At 36.2% G+C, this 12,913-nt stretch overlaps 1 long non-coding RNA gene across 1 annotated transcript in view; it reads left to right on the top strand.

The window, feature by feature from the left end:
* Window positions 1–12,558, top strand: part of LOC115920191 — a 15,367-nt gene extending 2,809 nt beyond the window's left edge. Inside the window, exons 2-3 of the long non-coding RNA XR_004062236.1 lie at window positions 10,029–10,121; window positions 11,921–12,558. This is a non-coding gene — a long non-coding RNA (uncharacterized LOC115920191). The remainder of the gene's footprint in view (window positions 1–10,028; window positions 10,122–11,920) is intronic.
* Window positions 12,559–12,913: the final 355 nt, after the last annotated feature.

Raw genomic sequence — 12,913 nt, 5'->3', positions numbered from 1 at the left:
TATACATTTGTAATTTCTCTAGAAGAATAATCAAAAGGAAGTTTATACATGCAGCTCATGATTTATAGAAAGAGGATAAAAGTACAAGAGCAGAAGGTGTTTATAATCTTGACTAACTTAAAGTATTTTTCACTCCTGCATCTGAACGGAAACCTTAATGACTAATACAGGAAGGAAGCGGTGGACTAACACAAAATTGGCAACACTTCCGCCATCGAGGACCTGTAAAAACTCTCAGAATTCCAAACAATTTTAATTCTTTTCTTCAACTCCCCCTTTCTTGGATCGAAGAAGTAAGGCATGATGACTCAAAGATTGTAACATTTCCTCTGGATTTGAAGGTTATGATGATTGTGTATCTAGGATGGTATTTGTTTTCTAATCTATGTCTGATCTGTAGAGAATCAGGTCTTGACTCACATTGTCTGAACTTGGAATTCTTGTCTCAGAACTCCCCCAAGTCTCCAGGTTCTAGAGTATTTATACTTTAAGGAGAAACTCATTGTAGATTTTGGCGTTGCAGACTTTGTTTCCCTTTTCACGAATGAGGAAATACAAGTTAAATGTTGTATTTTTAGTGTGTGGGCTGAAAATGATTAAATGTTTTTCTTTTCATGGTATCTTTTAAGGCATTAGGGATCAAGAGGGCTTATGCTACCCCCCCCCCCCCCCCCAAAAAAAAAAAAAAAACATTCTGGCTGGCCTCCCTTCAGTATACCTCACACAAGTTAGTTATACCTACCCCCATTGCCCCAAACAATTTTTGATCAAAAGGGCATCTGTTAATTCAGTGTGACTTTTCTTCAGTTATCAGAAATAATTTTGGAACCCCCCCCCCCTCCCAAAAAAATGTGATAACTAAACAGGTTGATCAGTTTTAAATGTGTTGTCTTACTTTTATAAGTTTCCCTCCCTAAGCAGAAAGCCAAGTACCAGATGATATTTCGTAAACATATATTACACAATTTAAAAGCAGATCAAAAACTGCTGCTAGTCAATGAACTAACTATATAGATCACTTGTAATTTTGTATTTTAATTGGTTTTGTTCAGAGAATCTGGCCTTTCAATAAATTTCCTTACCATCTCAAAGTACAAGTTAATGAGTAACTATTTGTAATTTATTTGATTTTTTGTTGTTGCTCTATTTGCTTTCCCAAATCAATAGTGGCTTTCTTTAAGATCCAATAAAATGACAATTCATATTTGAATGAAAAGAAAGTGGAGTAGTTCCTCCTTGAAAATCAATATTTCATTGTTACTCTGCGCATTTTTCATCCCCGGCCAGTGAAACGTGATTCATGGCTTCAATTCAATAGTTCGTTGTCCCAGTTAATTGAAAATAAAATGGCTATCAAGTGCTTCATCCCAGCTTCATTTTTGAGGAGAACCTAATTGAAGTATGAAAAGTGAAATGAAACTTAGATGAAAGATAAAGCCAACGATACGTTCATGAAGTTTGGTACAAATTTAAAATAATTAAAGCTAAAGACCAGTTATGGTCATGCAATTGCATAGTGAAAGAAACGTTGTGAAATCGATCAGAAAAGGTTGATCATCTAGCATAGATGTACTGCAAGGTTCTGGAATCATCAAAATTATAAGAAATTTGGCCAAGTCTTCATAAAGTTAGAAGCACTGTACACAGAAAGATGTATGTGGGACTACACACACGTGCGCGACACGTGCATTTGTATCTCTCAACAGTATAAAGATATACTAATTTACCAAATATATCAATTAGTAGGCGGTTTCCCATCAAAATTTTTATCGTCATGTAATATTCAAAACATATTCTTTCACATGATTAGTTATAAGAGCTTCCATTTCATTTTTTGAAATTGGGGCGTTTCCAATACTGGTCTTTACCTTTAAGAATATTGTTATAAAAATATGAAGGTGTATTGTGGATAACTGTGTTGTAATGGAGAGGGAAAGAGAAAGACGGGGATGGGGCATTTATACTAAACCATTATGAAGTGTTGTGAAGTGGGGATGTCATGCAACATCTGCTGACAACTCAGCTTGAAATTTTCTGGCAAGCAAACAAAATTATTGGGGGGGGGGGGTGTCTTTAGATCTTCAAAGTTTCAGAAGAGTTGATCAAACTTCTCGCAAAAGAAAAGAAAATCTAGGGGAAAACAAAAGAAGAGAGAAGGAGATTGAAGACTTGGATGTATGATTGAGAAGGATGAAAACAACAACAATGTCTGAAAACTCTTCTTGAACTTTTGGATGTCGATTCCCGGAAGGATGCCTAAAACAAATCCATGATGTTGGTGATGAGAGGGCGAAGAGAATACCCTGCATTCCGTTACTTCATGGCTAGTTTACCTCAAGCCTTCCCTGTCTGGCGTTTAACTGAGCTTGTGTCATGCGATGTCAGAGCGCTGAACGGAGCTTGGAGGTAGCCGAGAAGAATTATTCCCATTGTTAGGGCTTGGGCTGACCCCCATGTCAACGCGACTGGTAGGAGGAGAAGGGGAAAGGGACAAGAGAGAAGGAGAGAGAAAGAGAGAAAGATAGAGAGAGAGAGAGAGAGAGAGAGAGAGAGAGAGCGCGCGCAAGAAAGGGGGAGGAGAAGGGGAGAGGTGAGAATCAAAGATGGAGGGGAGGAGAAAGAAAGAGAGAGAGAGTCTTGAAGACAGAAAGATGGAGGGAGAAAGAGAGAGAGACTGAAGAAATAGAGGGGTAGAAGATAAGAAAGACGTTGAACCAAGAGAGAGGTGGAGAGAGAGAGAGAGAGTGAGAGGGGTTGAGCTAGAAGGAGAGAGAGAGAGAAATAGGGAAGACAGTGATTGAGTGAAGAAAGGGATATTGATGGAGGGAGATGAGGGATAGAGGGGAAGGAAGGAAGGAAAAATGATAGATGGGTCAGCAGATAAAGGGAGACAACACAGTATAGATGGGTTTGGGACAGAGAGCGAGGAGGAGGAGAAGAGAAAGCACATGAAATGAAGGAAAGAGAGAGGAAAGAAAGAAGAGAAGAGAGGAAGAAAGAGAGATGGTGACAGAGGAGCGGTCCTCCACCCAGGGACTGGTGGCTAGCTTGCCTTCGATGCATGCCAGCGGCATAGAAAATTCCACCACAAATATTGGATTGTCTCATATTTCAGAGCGATGGGGTCACTGAAGGAGAAATCCTCCTCGTAGCTAGGCCGGTGACTCGCCTAGTGGGTCTGTGTCTGTGCCCTTCTTCAAACCAAATGACCCCCCACCCATACCCCCTTCTTGTATCCCTGGTATCTCTAGAAGACTTTCTGCAGTGGCGTAGCATTAGCATCATTGGGGGGGGGGGGGTGGGGAGCAGGGGGCACTGGTATTAAGAGATGATTAAATGGAAATTAATAATACTGGATAAGCTTGGTAGAGGAGGGTGTGGAATTGGGTCATATTTGTTTTTTGTTTCATTCCCTTCCCCTTCCTTTTTTTTTCTCTCTCTCTCTCTCTCTATCTGTATTTCTCTCTGTCTCTGTTTGTCTGTCTCTCTGTCTCTCTGTCTCTCTCTCACTATCTCTTTCTCCCCTCTCCCCCCCCCCCCTCTCTCTCTCTTTCTCTTACTCTCTTTCTATTTATTTCTATTCTTGTTTTCACCATTCGATCAATGGGGGAATGTACCTTTCCATGCTTTTCCATAGCTATGCCACTGACTTTTTTCTTTTCACATAGACCCCATGATATGTAGAACCATTCCTCTTGTGCTGTCTCTACATTTTGGAAGAACTTGTATAAAATACTGAAAACCAGAGACTTTTCCAAACTGCTCATTATGTCTGGTTTTCTTTCTCTTCTTTTCGAAAAAAATTATTCGCAAGATGCACAATGTAAATTTAACTGGTTTAATTTTGAGAAAGTTTTTTTTTTTTTTTTAAGTCAAGGGTGGGGATTTATAAAGCTGAAGGTGTCAACAAATTCTCTTCAAATTACTTCAAAATCTTTGAGAAATTTGATAAAACACAATTATTTTATGCAATAAAAGTGATATCAGCTTTGTTTTTCAGCTAGCTTGAAAGAAAAGACACTTGAATCATACATCATGACTTCATAACTCTACCATCAATAGTTTTAAAGAATCCATTTGATTCAGTAATTGTGCCTGATAATATTTGACCCTAAACATCATTCTACGTCATCCATTACCCTTGATGCTTCTATCTTCCATTAACCATGGGCTATGCCTCAAGGGGTGTCAATATCTACCTGAAATATTTGTATAACCACTGGTAGCCATGAACCCAAGCATTCAGGGTTTTTTCTAAAGGCGTATGAAGTCATTTCGGAAAATTGAATCTGGTCATAGTGAAGAAGAGAAGTCTCTCAAAGATTTTTATTTCAATTGTTTTAATTATCATTTGTATATCGGTGACGGAGGATTGTCAACATTAAACTATTTATATATATATATATATATATATATATATATATATATATATATATATATATATATATATATATGTGTGTGTGTGTTGACATAAATTTAGTACAGCTGTAAAACTAAACAACAACAAGTTTTGTCAAGACAGTTTCCCTTATCTTGGACTGTTTGAATCCAAATATTTCTAAATCCCTCCTCGAAATCCGACATAAAATCATGAAATTAAACATGAAAAACATGCAATAAGCATCCATTACAAACCTTAATATCAGCTCTCAGAAGATTGGAACATTCTTGGATTGTCTCTTTCTATTTTGAGTGGGAGTAAGGAGTATGCTACAGCGCTATATACCTATTACCTCAGGAATGTAGTCTATATGGACACCTGTAGTGATGCTACTCAAGGATGATATGTAGAAATATGGTTTGTGTTTATGTTTAAAGGTACAATCTAATGTTTGAATATCGTTGTGAAATTAGTTGATTTTTTATATTTATATACACCAAAGGCTTCAAAATATTTCACTGTTTCCAGTTAAAGATTAATCTATACCAGGGGGTGTTTCACAAAGATCCTAAGTTGAACTTATCTCTAAGTTGGGCTTCACAATTATGGAAAGCTGTTAGCATCTTTGAAAATATTTTAAAAGGCATAAAATGTGGATTCAAATCATTCATATTTTCTATTATCATGGAGATTTGATGTTCCTGGTGTGGAATTTATTAAAAGTCTAAAATACTTGAAATTCTGCTTTTGAATACATTTTATTTTAAGGCTACAAATGGCTCTCCATGATGTTCAAGTCCAACTTAGAATTAATTTCTGCTTAGGATCTTTGTTTGAAACACCCCCATTTTGTTATAGGGGGTCATCATGGAGCTAATCAATCAAGATTATAGAAATGGGTAATTTTGCAAAGCCATTGTGTTGCACAAAGCAATCTTTCCATCAGTTGATGCCTATTGTTTTATGCAAAATTACATGTGCGGCAAACAAGGGATCGTGCAGTGAGGTGAAGAAAGCAACCAAAATGTTAATCATTGCATATGACTTTTGTATTAAAGCAAATGAAAATGAAGTATTTAGAAGTCAGTGGGTTTTAAAAAAATATTTAAAAAATCAGGAGGGTATACTTCTGGAAAACACTCTTTAATTTAAAAGCCTTTTATATATAGATATTCTACACAGTGTGAAGTTATTCAAGACCACTTTATTTCTTTCGATCACTAAAATTCCTCCGTTATATTTGCTCCTGAACTCCGTAAGATCCTTGACAATCAAATCAAATACAAAATGAAAGTGACAGCTGATCTCCTATAAGTATGGTTTGTTTGAAAGAAAACTTTTCAGATCATAGCCAAAGTTTTCAAAGACACCATATATCCCCTCCTACCATGTCTGTTTTTGAACCCTCCATTAATTCACATTATTGTGGACATGTTGGAATTTGCCCGATTCTGATTTTTTTCTTCCTGTCTCTTTCTTTACCCGCAGTGACTTCATCCATTTATTTGAAAATTGTTAGTGGCAGGCTAATATGCTGGCCAGGAATTTTTGTGTAATCCTAAACTTTGGCATTGGCATAGCTAGGCAGGGTACAGGGGATACATTACCCCCCCCCCCCCTCCATTAAGTGGCAAACAAGGTAAAAAGGGTAAAGAGAAAGAAAGAGAAGTAAAAGAAAACATGAGTCGAAGATAACACGCCCCTCCCCACCTTCCCTCCCTCTTTCTCCATTTTCTTGTTCTCTCTCATTTAATCCACCATGTGAGACTGTGTGCCCCCCCCCCCCCCCCCCACCCCCACCCCCTCTCCATGATGTCAATGCCCCCTATTGGCTTGTACCTTACTACACCACTGAACTGTGATGTATACGGATGATCATTTTCATCTTGCATAGCATTGACAGAAGAGACTCTCGCTCATATAATGATCTAAATGATTTAAAAACAAATTCGTGATGAGAGAGGGAAAAAGGAAAGATTTTAAAATATCTGATAAAAAGACACGTGCATATCACTATTCATTATCTTTATTAATCTTTATTACAAAAGGATAAAATATAGATAGATTCTGATTTTTATTGACAATATTATAAAGCTGTTTGATATAGCACTTCATTTTGTAAATCTGTGCTATAAAAGTAACCTACTTTCGTAGATTATTTCAAGTAAAATGGATAACAAATTATTTCAAGTACACAAAGAGAAGAAGAGGGAAACAAGTAACATTAATTAAAACTGGCATGTACCAGCATAACAATTCAATTTGATTCACAGAAATACTTCTATTTGGATATTGGGTGTAACCCTCTTGGATTACTGATACAGAAAAGGCACTTCACACACTCTTTCTCAGTTTCATTCTCATCATGTAAAAATCTTGGCAAACAGAATAAGGAAGTCCACTAACATTGCTACAAAAATGAAACTCTTTGTTTAGGGTGTGTCGAGTGTGTGCCCCTGCTTGCTCTAACAAAAGACTTTGCTTCATGAATCAACAAGTGCTTCTGTATTTCATTTTCCTTTTTTATTTGCATAAATGTACCAAAAAGAGAGAGCTTTCTAGATTACAGTGAGGATTGAGACAAACATTTACAGAAAGCAAACAGAAATGAAAGGGATGATAATCGGTTTAGACCCCAAGTCTCAGAAACAAAGTGACCTACACGAGGTGACTAAATATGGAAACCTGGAGGAACAACGTACTTTGTTGGAATCACAACTGATCAAATATTGCGAATCTGTTTACTTCGAGTCCAAAGATTATTCGCTTGATGAAGTGCTAAAAAAGCTTTTGAAAGCTGATAAGCTTTGTTGTCTGACCATGATAAGAAGCTCTTTAAAGATGCATTCATCATTTTAAATGCAGAAGAAAAGACACACAAATTAGGCCTGTCCTCATCAGCTTGAGATTGCCAAATAACCCGCTGTTTTAACTACCCCGATTGCAAATTATCCAGCTAATTTGCGTCTTCGTCAGCCTGCAGTTGCAATTAGCGGGATATTTAGTTCAAGATATTTTGCTCAGTGTTCGTGCATAAACTAGTGCGAGTCTTTTGGCTGGTGGAGACGCCAAAAACAAATAGCTAATTTGCGTCTTTATCAGCCTGCAGTTGCAATTAGCGGGATATTTAGTCGACATAATCATCCCAAGATATCTTGGGCTAGTTTGCAACATATCCTGCTATTTGTTTTTGGCGTCTCCACCAGCCAAAAGACTCGCACTATGCGCGAACACTGAGCAAAATATCTTGAGCTAATTTTTCAAGCTTGAGTTTTGAGTTTCGAACTGATGAAGACGCAATTTGTAACTTCGGGCTTATTTCCCAAATCAGAAATAGCAGGCTATCTGGCAATCTCGAGCTGATGAAGACATACCTAGTGTGGTTTGCAGCAAATGATAGCAAAATAATTAATTATATTTATTGTGGCATCGTGTAGAATGTATGCTCAGGAGCGTTTGAACAGATTTCTTTTTAGAATATGACAAGCAATTTGATCAATGGCTTCTAAAAAACCCATTTGATTTGAGTTCATAAGCAATTTGTTTTCTTTTAACAGTTCCAATATTAGTTGTCCTGATACCAATATACACACCTGTATGTTAATGTTATGAGTAGGTTTAGATATTAAAATATAAATGTTTGAGGAGTCGATCGAAGCAGTGTTTTTATTCAAGAGAAATTAAGGAACACTCAACCTTGAACAGGGTCATAAATTATCTCGCAAAAAACTCAGACAAGCGAAGTGATAAATCAGATTAATTTGACATTAGTTTGCAAAACGTTTCCACAATGATAGCATATCATAAAGTCAATACAGATTACCTGCATTTTATGGTTGGTGTTTTATAATACAGTGATAATATTTTTGTTATTTGTATTTTCCTACCTTGATAGAGAATGGTGTCTCTGGCTTTTTCTATGATCAGGAAATAACATATCTTTAATGTTCAATTTCTATGGATTTTAAATTAGTTTGTGCTAAAAGAGGCCTATAAGATGGCTACCCCCCCCCCCCTCAACCAAAAGAAAGAAAATAGATAAAACACCATACTCCAATATTTCCCCGCATTTATCTACATTATAATGAACTATCTTGCACATTATTTTAACCAATGTGATAGATGTTCAAGAATAAGAGATTTTGCATTCTATATTTTAAAAAAAAGGAAATTTGGGGGGTATTTTAATGTTTTTATTATAATCCCCCATGAAGTATGAAATTAAATTGCTATTTCAATTATTCTCCACTCTGCCTATTCAGAAAAGTTCAAATACCTTTAAAAAAAGAAATATTCATAAACGCTTTCTACAATGGTGTTTAGCTCTTGGATTAGAATAGAGGCCTATATATCGTTCCTGTTTTCACGAAGTGACGGTAGTGAGGAAAATCTGCACGCTAATTGTATGCGATTTTCATTCACTACCGTCACTTCGTGAAAATAGGGACGATATAGTAAGACACAATGATGAACACTTCAAAGTAGAAAGAGCAAATCAGTTGTTGAAATACAGGAATTATTGACAAGAATGTTCCACATAAATCATATACTGCAAATTATTGGACGGCTTTTATGAGTTGTAGATATGTTTATCTATTAATTAATTCTCATTGACTCTTTAATTCAAATAAAGGAAAGGAAGACTTGTTTGTCAGGACTGTATGTACAGCAGTTCAAAGTCCTTTATCAAATGTTGCAACCACAACACTCCAACATTTAAAAATAGAGACTCGCTCATCTAATTTGGTTTTTCAGACACTGCCATAGTAAGATTCTGGGCTTTATATAATGGACAAGAAATACTGCAGTCTTCTTATAATTTAGCTTCTACATCATTCGTGTCCTCTATGTGAATTTCTTTCTTTCTACAGGAATTTTGACCAATTAGACAAAGCTTGTCTCTAATGTAGCTTCTTTTCCAAAGAGTGATTACAAATATTTAAGAGAATAGTACTGCAGAAAAAGAAAAAAAATGCTAGGGCGACATTACATTTAAAAAACCTAAGTCTCCTTACTCATGTTGTATGTGCTGAGAGGAAGTGGAAGAGTAAGATAGATAAAGAGAAAGAATTTTATGAAGATGAAAATAGAGAGAGAGAGAGAGAGAGAGAGGGAGAGAGGGAGAGGGGGAGGGAGAGGGGGTGGAGAGAGAGAAAGAGAGGGGGTGGAGAGAGAGAGAGAGAGAAGGAGGAAGAGAGAGAGAGAGAGAGAGAGGGAGCTAGAGCAGGGGGAGACAGACAGAAAGAGATGTCGCACACAGAGAGACAGGCAGACAGATAGAGGAACAGTGACAGAGAGTCAGAGACCCAGAGAGACAAAACATAAAAGCCAGAGAATACACATACCGGTACAGATAAAACCTTAATTAATATATATATAAGAATCAGCTCCAAACAAAGACAAGGTTAATGACCACCTCAGAAGTACAAAGAAGACATTTCATTATGACTCAGACTCTTCACTTATTAATCAAATCCTTGTTTTTCTATCACCCAGATCTAAATACAAATGAAAGATAAGCTAGGCAACATTGATCTAAGTCTCCTAAATCATCAGACTTATCTCCTAGCTGTGCGCAACCCAAACCAAAGTCATGCAAATACGGGTGACCTCTCGAGTATATGATTTCATTTCTTTGTCACCCCAGTCCAGATTTCTGAGCTAGAGCCCCCGGCCGGAGCCACCAGATGACACCGCCCCCACCCCCCAGGGGATCGTCTAGGCTGGAATCATCCGACAGGTGAATAAAGTTTGGCTTAATGACTTGCACATTAGCTCATTATCAATTAGGCTGCTCACATTAATGAATGACAACCAGGACACGCCCAGTTCATTTGTTTCTATGTTGAGGATTATATTGTTATGAAAGTAGAACAGACAGGTACATTTGAAATGGGGAAGGATCGACAGACCAAAACGAAGATAGAAAGAGAAAAGTGAGCTTTATGACTGATAAGAAAAGAAAACAAGCAGTCGGAAATTATCAAGATGAAGCATGAAACCACTGAAATTGAATTTTTATTAATCATAACTATTCAATTCCTCTGTCATTTAGACTTTATTTGTTTAAATGCTCATATCAAATGTTATTACAAATTCTTCCAAAATTGGATCGTGGTCAGATCGTGTAGTGTGCACCAGGCTTTATACTGTATTACAGTTCCTCTGAAAGGTTTATATTAAAGGTATCGTTTAACAATGTTAAATCTGAGATGCATGGCCCTTGTTATCAATGTCTGTAATATGGTGTAATTGAAGCCCTAAAAAAATTGCACTTCAAAATTATCATGAAGTGCCTTAAAAAAAATAAAAATCTTTGAGTGACTGGTTTTACCATACTCATTTTCCCCAATAGACTGTTGTGTTATATAAACAAAAAATGAAATTTCAATTTCCAATCATAAATATCTTGATAGTCAGACAGGTGATTGGTTTGTAAAAGTCATGGGATTCCTAACTGACTTAAATGTTTATAATTATCATTGCAGCATGAGCTAAAACCGTGATTTTGTTTAGAATCTGAGACAAAGATACCCAATCCCTTTAAGGTCTACCGTAAGTAATCTTGTCATATGACATCATCTTCCATCACCTTCACTTATTTACCTGTGCTCACCTGTATGACACATCTATTAATGACCAACCACGGGTAGGATTACTTCGTCAAAAAGTCCTATTCTTAGAGGGTCGAAGATGTATGAGTAACCCCCCTTTCAGACGACCGAAATTCATCGTATAGCTATATGAAAGTTTAATAGCTATACGATAAGTTAAGTAATTTTTTTTTTTAGTTTGAACGTTGTTTACCATAACAAAATGCATGTTTGAGCACAAGTTTAAAAAAAAACTTTACAAAGGGTCCCGTTCTGATTTGCATTGTTTCATACAAAATCATGTATGAATTAAACGACATTTTTTCACACAATATTGTTATAGTCTGTATGCCCTTTTTGCTATAGATACGATTATTCTTCATACAACGTTTCTTTATGCACGTTTCCTTTTATCTGAACAGGCTATGACTATCCGCATCAGAAACAGTTTTTAGGGGGAAATCCCTTTTTATGAATAGCTTATGCTTGGACTATATAAGGGCTATTATAGTTGTGATATATCCTGTATGATCTATGATTCAAGATTATTCAATGAAAATAGGAAGTCATTAAATTAGGTAAAGAGGTCATATGAAGGTCCCTCCAGAACGTATGGCAAGGTCGTAAAATAAGAATAGTTTTTCAATTTCTTCATAAATTCTTATTCCTATCCAAGTTCAAGTTGTTTGTTAAGTCTTAAATCCCATGACATTGATTATAAGGTATAAGGGGATATATTGCTTAGGTATAATCTTTATCATGAAGCTATTCCTTGTGTGTGTTTTTTTTTGGGGGGGGGGGTGGTGGTGGCAATAATAATAATAATAATATCTGTAATACCTTTGTTTATCTTTCTGTTTGAAATGAAATAAATATGAATTGAATTGAATTGAATAAGGGGTTAAGAACTGAGAATTAAAACTTTTGCTGTTTTGTATCTTTTCAGTTCGGTCGTTCACAGAAGTCGTCATCCCTGATGTCTAGAGATCACCTTGATCAACTTGCATCTTCACTGAAATTCAAAGAATCAGGATAGGTCTTCTAGTTTCCTCTTCTCCCAGATTCGAGGCAGTTCTTCCAATCACACCCGCTGGGCTTCCAATCATACTTACTCCTCTGCAGTGATGCAGGACTACTCTTATGGTCATTAAGAAATTTATCCATGAGAGATTCTAGACTTACTTCTGGTCCATCTCTTAAGCCTCGTAACATAACTTTTGTTTGTAGGATTGTTTCTTTGTGTGTTTGAAGAGGATTCATTTAATTTGGTCACCTAATTCAACGATAAAGAATTTATATGTTCATATTCTAAACACTTGTGAGCAAGATATTTATTAAATGATGTTCATATGCAACTCATTCAGTTAGATTTCTTTTTCTTTTTCAGGCCAATTATGTAACTGAAGTTCAGAGATTAATGTAAATAGCAAAGTTTTTAGTTGTACATGTTAATTATTTGTTGGAGGGATATAGTTCAACCTTTTCTAACTATGCATTACCTGTATATTTTGTTTACTTTGTGACTTCCATGATAGTTTAGCCAAATGCTGTTTGACTTTCATTATTCATAAATGATGTAGAGAATGGGAAATTGTGCATGGTATCTTTTTACCCATCAGTATCAATGTGACTCAGTTCCAAGTATTTTTTTTAACCATGAATTGCTGAACATATGTGTTATGGTTTTCAAATTATGTTTTGTTTTCACCGACAGAAGTTAGAATATTGATTAATAACATGTGTATTCATTACGATATGGTGACGAAGAAGCGACTCGAGCTGATGAAGACAGGCCTATAGAATGTGACCAATCTTTAAAGGTAAAGACCAGTATTGCAAACGCCCCAATTTCAATAAATGAAATGGAAGCTCTTATTACCAATCATGTGAAAGAATATGTTTTGACTAATACATGATGATAAAAATTTTGCCGGGAATC

Source organism: Strongylocentrotus purpuratus, unplaced genomic scaffold, assembly GCF_000002235.5.
Source record: "Strongylocentrotus purpuratus isolate Spur 01 unplaced genomic scaffold, Spur_5.0 spur5_contig_867, whole genome shotgun sequence".
Taxonomy (NCBI): domain Eukaryota; kingdom Metazoa; phylum Echinodermata; class Echinoidea; order Camarodonta; family Strongylocentrotidae; genus Strongylocentrotus; species Strongylocentrotus purpuratus.
Note: the sequence above shows the minus strand (reverse complement) of the source record. Positions and strands in the feature narration are given on the sequence as shown.